Source organism: Pinus tabuliformis, chromosome 7 (genome assembly GCF_031772625.1).
Source record: "Pinus tabuliformis cultivar Carrire ecotype Pingquan chromosome 7, CPIR1, whole genome shotgun sequence".
NCBI classification, from domain to species: domain Eukaryota; kingdom Viridiplantae; phylum Streptophyta; class Pinopsida; order Pinales; family Pinaceae; genus Pinus; species Pinus tabuliformis.
In genome coordinates this window covers 1,298,129,822-1,298,140,406 of record NC_142293.1, presented here as the reverse complement: position 1 = coordinate 1,298,140,406, position 10,585 = coordinate 1,298,129,822, and the positions used below count along the sequence as shown (strand labels likewise).

Sequence of the window (10,585 nt, the reverse complement as noted above, 5' to 3'; positions counted from 1 at the left end):
CATTTATAAGGGTATAGTAAAAAAATAAAATTAACTTAACCAAATTTAAGTTAATGATATCTGTTATGTTTTAGATTATAATTATGTATAAGTGTAGAGTTTTTTTTTTGGCTTGATTTATAAAGATTTGAACATCAATTTTTATGGTTTACATTATACTTCATAACATAGTAGTGTCTAATTGAATTTCTAAGTGCACAACAAAATAATAATATTAATGTAAATAAATGTGAGTGAATGGTATACCTTAGGGTACTCTAACTATTTTATACTTTTCTTTCATAAAATTCGACAAGTTTTTCCTTTATTTAAAAGTTGTTTTTAATTTATCAAGAATTTAGTTTATTGATTTTTTTAATTAATTGGATTATGCAAATTTTCATGACTCAGACTTATGAGTTAACAATTTTAACAAATCTTTAGATGGTTAAAAATATGTTTACGAAGAAGATTATTCAATTTTAACAACAAAAGTTAAAGCCATTATAAAGAAGCTCATTGTGCCACTTGCAGGAATCGAACATGGATAGGGAGGGTCCCAATCATTCCTTCAAACCACTCACAATACGCCCAATCAACATAATTATATGTTAATAATTAGATAACATATATAAAATATGGACAATTTCACTTATATAAATATTACACGTTATGTGATATATCATATTAAATAATAATTAAATACGAAATACAAAATAAAACATTTGAGTCATGAGGTAATGTCTAATCTACGCCTTGATTAGACACTACCTAGATGCATATAAGTCATCTGGCTTGGGCCAAGCTAGTCCTTAGCATGACTAACTTTTTCCCTAAAGACTTTCCAATGAATAACCTTTACACCACTAGCCCTTAGCATGACTGAGGTTTCCCCACAGACTTTCCAATAAATGACTTTTACACCACTAAATACTTTAACATAACACCATGTCACCATTTACTATACACTAAATAAATGAAAATGATATATATTTTTAACAACATTTCTTTAAAAAATTAATTAAAATACATTAAATTACTTATATACTTTCACTATTCATTGAATTATTTTATTTTCCTTAAATTATTTATAAACATTTAGTACTTATGAACTTTAATTAAAATTTAGTTTTTTATGAACATTAATTAATATTGGTGTCCGTTTCATATTAAAAAACGTTAATGTAATTGTTTTTTTTTAGCGAAGTCGCTGATTGCTGGTTATATTATTAACGATTCAAATTCTAGGCCAACAAGCTCACGCAGGATAAGGCAAGGTACCGAAATCAGCATGTTAACATAATAATCAACGTTACTCACCAATCATAAGGCATGGTACCGAAATCAGCATGTTAACATAATAATCAACGTTACGTAATTACCATAAACTAAATTACAATAATATGCGTGTGTTATGCGTGTGTTTTTTGGCTAGATAATGTGAGTATTGATATAATTCACACACCTAATCTATGACTTGATTATCTAACTTGATTTTTGCTAATAGATTTTTTAATCACTATTAAGTGTTTTAATAGAACACCCTCTTACATTTTATTCTCTAACTCAAATAAATTAAAAAGATATATATTAATAATAACAAAATCTTTCGGAAAAAATCATATAGGAGTAATATCATCGACGTGTTTCGAACCAACCAGTGTGGTTCATCTTCAAGATTCTCTAACCCAAATAAATTAAAAAGTTATATATTAATAATAACAAAATCTTTCGGAAAAAATCATATAGGAGTAATATCATCAACGTGTTTCGAACCAACCAGTGTGGTTCATCTTCAAGACAAGATGATGAATCAGATCCATGCAATGAAATAAATAGATGAAGAAAGTAATGAACTAGCAGTTAGAAAAAAAAGCTAGTTTAACTAAGGATAATTATTTATTTATTTATTATTGTTTTTATTTTTATTTTTATTATATACATCTTAGTGTCTTGGTTCATTTATTTATTAAAATTCGAATCCCTAAGAGTATCTCCATAGTAATATTAATTTTTATAATATAAATATATTTAATTTGATGTTATTCTAAATTCATATATATATATATATATATATATATATATACATTCTTATTATAGCATTTTAATTTTTTTTTAATCTCGGTAAAACCTAAAAAATAAAAATAAAAAAAAAACAATAATAAATAATAAAAAAAAATTATTCTTAGTCAAACTAGCTGTTTTTTCTAATAGCTAGTTAGTTGCTCTTTTCATCTATTGATCTGATTTATCATCTTGTCCTGGAGATGAACCACACTAGTGGTTTGAAAAGCATGAATGATATTACTCATTTTTTAAGAAGAGTTTTGGCGTAAATCACATGTACAAAACCTTTGTCGACTCGTTTTGAACCAACTAGTGTGGTTCATCGTCAGGACAAGTTGAGGAGTCACATCATGGCTGCAAGTTAAATAGGGAGAGTAGATCTTCCAAACGGCTAGGTGTGACCATTAACGACTAGATTATATAATAATATTATAATGTTAATTATAGTGAAAGTAACCAATTTCCTTCTTAATAAATAATTCAATAATTTATATATTATAATATATTATATAATTGAATCTTATTCTATTTCCTTTTATTTATAAATTTCATTATTAAAATAATTTATTCAATTCTTTTTAATTTACTTAATCATTTAAATTAAATAGGGATAAGATATAATCAATCTTGGTCTAGTAAAGGGGTTACTTTATCATTTTATTATTAAATTTTATTTGGTTATTAAGTTAATTTATTGAATTCTTTTTAATGAATTTAATCATTTAAATCCAATAGGGAAAGGATATAGTCAATCTAGGTGGTTTTTTTTTATACATTTATTAAGGTGAAGGTAAAAAACATAATATCAAAATTATAAGTAAAGCCATCTAATGGACCTAGGGATGTAAGAACAAGTCGAGATTGATAATATTAAGATATTATTGATATGGTACTATTAAAAATATTAGAACAAGAGACAAAATTCTAAATACAAGAAGGTCAAGAATAGGACAATTAATAAAATAAATTAACCAAAGGAGAAACCTAGGAGGATAGAAAAGTTAGGGCTCAACGGAGAAGGATACGGGATAATACGGAGAAATACGGGGAAACCTAGAAAGCTAGAAAAGGTCAAACAAGGGAGGAGGCGGGGGAAGGGGAAGGCATGACTAGGAAGAAAGGGCAGGGATCCAGCAACTACTAAGCTAGAAAAGGTCAAACAAGGGAGGAGGCGGGGGGAGGAGAAGGCATGACTAGGAAGAAAGGGTAGGGATTCAGCAACTACTGATCTTCCAGCCGTCATCTCTATTGAGATTGTTTGGCCTTCTTTCAATTATGATATTATTGATATGGTACGATTAAAAATATTAGAACAAGAGACAAAATTCTAAATAAAAGAAGGTCAAGAATAGGACAATTAATAAAATAAATTAACGAAAGGAGAATACGGGGAAATACGGGGAAACCTAGAAAGCTAGAAAAGGTCAAACAAGGGAGGAGGCGGGGGGAGGGGAAAGCATGACTAGGAAGAAAGGGTAGGGATCCAATGACTACTGATCTTCCAGCCGTTGTTTCCCATATTTCCCCATATTATCCTGTATCCTTCTCCGTTGAGCCCTGACTTTTCTATCCTCCTAGGTTTCTCCTTTGGTTAATTTATTTTATTAATTGTCCTATTCTTGACCTTCTTGTATTTAGAATTTTGTCTCTTGTTCTAATATTTTTAATAGTACCATATCAATAATATCTTAATATTATCAATCCGGGCTTGTTCTAACATCCTAGGTCCATTAGATGGCTTTACTTATAATTTTGATATTATGTTTTTTACCCTCACCTTAATAAATGCATATATATAAATAAATAAATGAAAAAAAAATAATAATTAATGTTTAATAATAATTTATTAATTCCATTTGATTATTAGCTAGATTAAATCATTATTAAAAAAAAAACACCTAGATTGACTGTATACTTTCCCTCTTGGATTTAAATGATTAAATTCATTAAAAAGAATTCAATAAACTAACTTAATAACCAAATAAAATTTATAAATAAAATGATAAAGTAACCCCTTTATTCGACCAAGATTGATTATATCTTATCCTTATTTAATTTAAATGATTAAATAAATTAAAAAGAATTGAATAAATTAATTTAATAACCAAATTTATAAATAAAAGGAAATAGAATAAGATTCAATTATATAATATATTATAATATATAAATTATTGAATTATTTATTAAGAAGGAAATTGGTTACTTTGACTATAATTAACATTATTTTATTATTATATAATCTAGTCATTTTATATAGCCGTTAATGATCACACCTAGCGTTTGGAAGGTCTGCTCTCCCTATTTAACTTGCAGCCATGATGTGACTCCTCAACTTGTCCTGATGATGAACCACACTAGTTGGTTCGAAACGCGTTGATAAAAGTTTTCTACATGTGATTTACGCCAAAACTCTTCTTAAAAAATTGTTATGGATCACAAAAGCCTCAATTCAACAATATTACTCCTATATATATTTTTTCCAAAAAATTAAAAAAATATATATTTTTAACAAAATTCCCTTTAAAAATTAATTAAAATAGTCTACGACCAAATAAGTGAAAAAGATATATAATTTTAACCCAAAAAAATCCCATGAAATATGTACAATTAGTTGCATACTTTCACGATTAATTGCATTATTTTATTTTCTTTGAATTATTTATAAAAATTTAGAACTAGAGGATGATTATGAACCTTAATTAATATTGGTACCCGTTTCATATAAAGAAACTTTAATGTGATTGTTAAATTTATTTTTTCAGCTTAGTTGCTTATTGCTGGTTATATGATTAACAATCTAAATTCTGTGTCAAGAATCCCACTGACCAATGATAAGGCAAGGTACCGAAATCAGCATAATAATCAACTTTACGTAATTACAAGAGCATGTAGCGAAAGCATTGCTACGAATATTAGAATACCATAAACTAAGCTTGGATAAGCACGCAGCGGAACTTGCCTTGGAATGGAGAGCCCACAAACTTCCGTCATATCAAGCCGCGACGGATCACCTTCAACTCTCCAGTTAAAAGTGTGCATCAGCTGAGCCACTGCGAGTTCAATGGTGGGAATAGCCATGGGGGCCCCTGGGCATCCTCTCCTTCCTGCCCCAAACGGAATCATACGGAAGTCTGATTGATCTGCTGAATTCACATGTTCGTCCTTCATGAATCTCTCAGGCTTGAATTCGGAAGCATCTGCCCCCCACACATTGACATCCCTTCCTATAGCCCACACATTCACAATCAACATTGCTTTCTTAGGGATAGAGTATCCGCCTGCTGTAACAGCCTCTACAGATTGATGAGGAATGGCTAGCGGAACCGCTGGGTATAATCTTAGCGTCTCTTTCACTACGCAGTGGAGGTATTTCATCCTCACTACATCGGATTCAATCACTTGGCGATGTTTGCCCACTACATCTTCGATTTCTTGCTGCAATCTCTTCATGGCATGTGGATGCCTCACCAGCTCACTCATTGCCCATTCTAACGTAGTTGATGTTGCGTCCGTCCCGGCTACGAACATGTCCTGCGTACAATTAATGCAAAAAATTGATTGATTTAAGTTCTAACGAATGATGATAAAAAATGAATGTTTTATGGATTTTCTTCATGCGCCGCTTGATACCTTGCGAATCAAGCCAATCCAAATTGGGAATAAAGTCTCCGATGGGAAAAGCAGTTATCAGGTCTACTAACAAATCCTTGAAACCTTTGAAATCCGCACCCAAATCATCGTCAGAAAATGTCCTCCCCGCCAGTATCCGCGGAGGAGGAGTTGAGAGTAGAGAGGGCCTTGCTAATATTCACACCCATTATTCCGCTCTCACTCTCCTCCCAAATTGAACGGATCATCGCAGATACTTCTTCCTCTCGCACACCCTTGAACGACTCAATTCTTTTGGCACTCAGCAGTTCTAACACGCATATTTTCTTCATTTCCCTCCAGTGATCTCCATAGGGAGCGAAGACCACATCTTTAGACTTGAACAACATTAGTCTCCCAGCGGCTTTTGGAGGTCGGCTGGCAAAAATCAAGTCATGAGTTTTGAGAAACTCTTTGGCTATGTCAGAAGAAAAGACGACGACGGTTGGGAGAGAGCCTAAGCGCAGAAAGAAAATGGGGCCATATTTATCAGCAAGGGCTTTAAGAGCACGGTGAGCAGAAGGGATCAGTTGGAAGAGATTTCCAACGATTGGCCATGGAAAGGGACCCGGAGGCAATCTGGCCCTAATCCTTCTCTTATGCAATAAGAGTATGAAAAATAAACACACAAATAAACCAACCATAGCTGCTGTATTAGCAGGCAGTGTAATATGAAATTCCATATCGGACACACGTTGGTAACTGACACGCTGAATGAAAGGCAGAAGCGTATGGTATTTATAGCCGCCATAAGGTCTATCAAAGCTCAGTTTATCCCGATAATATGCGTGAAGGTAAATGGTAAGTGAATTTCAAATAATCGTGAAGCAAATGGTAAATAAATTTCAAATAATTCAAAGCCATGCACAAATCTATTTTATTGGATCTTAAGGAAATATTAGATTATTCAGAATTTTTCGATATTTTATTTTCATGCTAGAATAATTTTTTTTATACTAAATTCACTTACCGTATGAAAGTTGGTACGGAAGTTAAACTTAATAAACTTGTTTATTTGATGATTCTTTTGGAATTGATCACATTCCAATTTTACTATTAAATTTATGAGAATTTGTTCTTATTTTAATAATAGTTATTTTCTTTTCAACATTAGTTAAAACAAAAAAATGTTATTTTTATTTTTTGAAATTGGATTTGATAGTACCTTGTAACCTTCCTCGTGAAAAATTAATGTTGGTAAACAGTAAAAGTAATTTTGAACAAAAACTTTATTTGAAATATATTTATAACTCTGTTGCTAGTATTTGATAATAAAAGAATTGTGTTAGTATTATTTGATTTAAAGATATGATTAATCATGACTAATAACTGTGGAGGCAGTTAAAAAAATAAAACCCTAACTACCTTCAGGAGGTAGTTGAGTCCCCAGAGGAAAAAGGGGAAAGTTTGCCAAGTCTGGTAAGGATCAGATGGCAGGGGAGAGATATGCTATGTCTGGTTATGATCAGATGGTAGAGGAAAGAAATGATTTTCCTGTATGTACTATGTCTGGTTAGGACCAGATAGCGAGCTCTGGTAAAACCAGAGAGACTGCAGCCAAGAGGTTCTGCAAGTGCTTGGGGGTGGAAGAGAGTGAAGAGTCTTCCTATGGACGGGTGGATTGACAAGCATTACAAGTAGGTTGCAGAGAAGCAGGTATGGCCTACTATGAATATATTATTTACTGAGATGTCTCTTGTACTACTCTGTGCTAAAAAGTTAGATATAGTGGAAATATCTGACCATTATTCTTTAACAGAAAATAAGAAAATAACATTAGCTACTGCATTATAGACAGAGACCGTGACACATTTGCATTCTGAAGAAAAACGAATATTAAAACCCTTGCATATCTCATTCGGAAATAACAGTAGAAAACTGAATAAACAGGTCAATGCTACTACAGAGATAGCAAGAAGTACGAACAGGGATAGTACTGTAAAGACCTCTAGATACATGTACATGTCGAAGAGAAGAATCGGAATTCTTTATGTATAGAAAGAATCGAAAGAAATGAACAGGCACTCTTTGCAAAAGATTGTAATATGCACACAAAGACAAGACATCTATTTATAAGATGAGGCTTGTATGTCTCGTAAAACAAATGTATATTATAGAAGCCGATTCATTAACCGAATAAGTAAAAGAACATACATATATTAAACCTCGGCCAGGAGGACCGCTAGAACTACAGAGACTTGGAACCAGACCACTGTGATATTCGCATGCGCGGATTAAATACACAGACATATGCATACAAGATTATTAATACAAATAAATGAGTATGTATGCCGAGGAATGCGTGGTAACCCTGGTTACAAGCATTCTCCGCCAACTTTTTAATAAACCCTCGCTCAGAACAGTTACCCTAGCTGGGCTGAGGTTTGTTCTAAACGGCAGAAGCGCCATAGTTGAAACTTAACAAATAAATTCGGGCATAGCATTGTATACCAAGAAACAAGGTTAAGACAGAGCTTAAACTATACCAAATGACTGCAACGCATAAACATGTTTAATGCTGGAAAAAGAACAATGTAATATATACCGAGAACAGTGTAACGCCCAATCTTAATTAAAAACAAAAGCCTGTAATACATAGACGAGCTTGAGTCTAAAATAAGCCAGCAGATAATATTATAAAAGTCAGAACTGTATCTCGACTAGCAGTTATGTCGTAAGCCGAACAAACAATAGAATATAAACTGTACATAGTTACATTTAATCAGGGAACCGGACTTAAACAGAGGCCGCCGGAACCTGATCCTTTAAACAACAGATTAAATACAATACTCAAACAAACTAGGAAATAAACCATGCAGTTTCGCAATAGGGAAACCCTGGTCGCATGGCGGAAGGTTGTACATGGAAGCAAGGAACCACGGCATTCCCTGTTCAGTGGAACAGAGGTTTAGCCACCGTTCCGTGAGAAAAATCAAAACAGACTCTATGGGAGATGAATCTCTCATACCTGTGACAGAGTGGCCGAGGGTTAGAGAGTCGGACTTTCTCCCCAACGCCGTTTGAACGCCGAAGGTTTTCCCTGAAAATCATGGAGACAAATAAACTGAGAACCTTGTCAAACGACTGAGAGCAAAAGCAATAAAACGAAAATACAATGGAAATGCCTTTCAAGAGCTTGACTTAACCTGATCAGTAAACCGAGCTGTAATGTTTCTTCGTGCTTTGGTTGAGTATGGAACCCTGGTGCGGTGGAGAGCTATACCAGTCGTCGGCCGAATACAGTCGAGCCGAGGACTTCGGCAGCCAAGCTCTGGATTCAAAATGAAACCAATAACCAAGTCGAACATAAAATGAACCTTAAATATTCAATGCATGACCTTGCCTCGTGGCATAGCCTCCGCCCTTGATCTGAATGAGTTTGCCTTCACCGTCCGATCAGTGAGAAGGATCCGGAAGGGTTTTTAGCGCGAAATGATAAGACCGAGGAGCCAGCCTCGTAACTCTTGCAGCTCGAAATCATGCCACCGCACATGGCAGGTCAAAGGTGAGCCGTTGATCATGCCAGGTGGATGATCTACAGTGAACAGGTGCTGTAAGCGACAGTACATCACTGTCCTCACATCTAAACAGAGCAACTTAGTCCAATCTCGATGTATAAGCCATAAAGTTCGCAATTAAGGAGGTGCCAGCCCAGGGTACCCGAGATCTACCGTGGCAGCAAATCCCTCGACCCCACATCTTGAAACCAATATATAAGAACACCTTTTTGTTAAACAGATAAGGAAGGCGAATTTATATGTGTACATGTAATCCAATATGATTAATATAGTGAGTCAAAAGAATTATTGACTATGATGAATACAAGGTGTGTGCTGTACATTAGAATATGTATATGTCAAAGCCGAAAGTTCTTTTATGCGTGCTGTAATATTATTACATAATCATATAGGTCAATTGCTTAGTGAATCCCAGTACACGTGGCTTGTTATAATATAAGCTGGTAAATGTGGATTTATTCATATGTAAAAGGAAAAAAAAATTTATCTGTGTTAGAGCGTGACAATTTGGTATCAGACCCCAGGTTACAACTCTGTGACCTTTGGGAGAATTTTGAATTATGCAACAAAATAAACATACAGTGTCATGACAGAAGCTGAGAGTGTGCTGAAAATAAATTATTTCTGTTTAATGAGTTATCCTTAAGCAGGTAGCAGCAGAATGAGGAGAACAAATAGCGCTCCCTATGGAAATTTGGACCAACCTGATAACATGAGACAACCTCAGGGAAATCCTGAATTCTGGGTGCAACTGGGAGCAGAAGGCCGCAATGTTGATTCGACATTAATGAGGACAGTTCAGGAACTAAAGGACGAAATGGCCCGGTTGCGTGCAGACAACGCAAGACTAAATGTGGAACAGGAGAGGATTTTGAAGAGTTTATCCGACAAGCAACATCAACAACAGTCACATCCAAGGCCCGAACAGCCACGAATAACAGATGAACACAGCTATCACACTGAACAAGAGGAAGCGGAGGACAGAGCAGAGATGCGAGGGGAGAAATCTGTCAATGTTTCTGAATATCAGACTCCAAAAAGACCACGGATGGAACTACAAGGGGAGTTCCGGAAGATTAAGCCACCTCAATTCGATGGGGAATCAGAAGAAGCTGCAGAGGCATGGCTAATTAATATGAATAAGTATTTTCAAGTATACGAGTATGATCATCATCTTAAAGCAAGACTGGCTATATTCCAACTGCAGGCCAAAGCCACACTATGGTGGGAGGAGGTCAAGATGGTGTGGGGAGTGAATGAACAGGATGTGACCTGGGAAATGTTTCAAAGACATTTCAAGGAGAAATACCTGACAGAACGTTTTTATGATGAAAAAGCGCGAGAGTTCCATGATCTGCGGCTTGGACAGCAGA

At 34.3% G+C, this 10,585-nt stretch overlaps 2 pseudogenes; both read right to left on the bottom strand.

Moving 5' to 3' along the window:
* Positions 1-4,914: 4,914 nt before the first annotated feature.
* Positions 4,915-5,526, bottom strand: LOC149252266 (cytochrome P450 750A1 pseudogene; annotated as a pseudogene).
* A 260-nt stretch (positions 5,527-5,786) lies between these two features.
* LOC149252265 (cytochrome P450 750A1 pseudogene) lies at positions 5,787-6,377 on the bottom strand (annotated as a pseudogene).
* Positions 6,378-10,585: the final 4,208 nt, after the last annotated feature.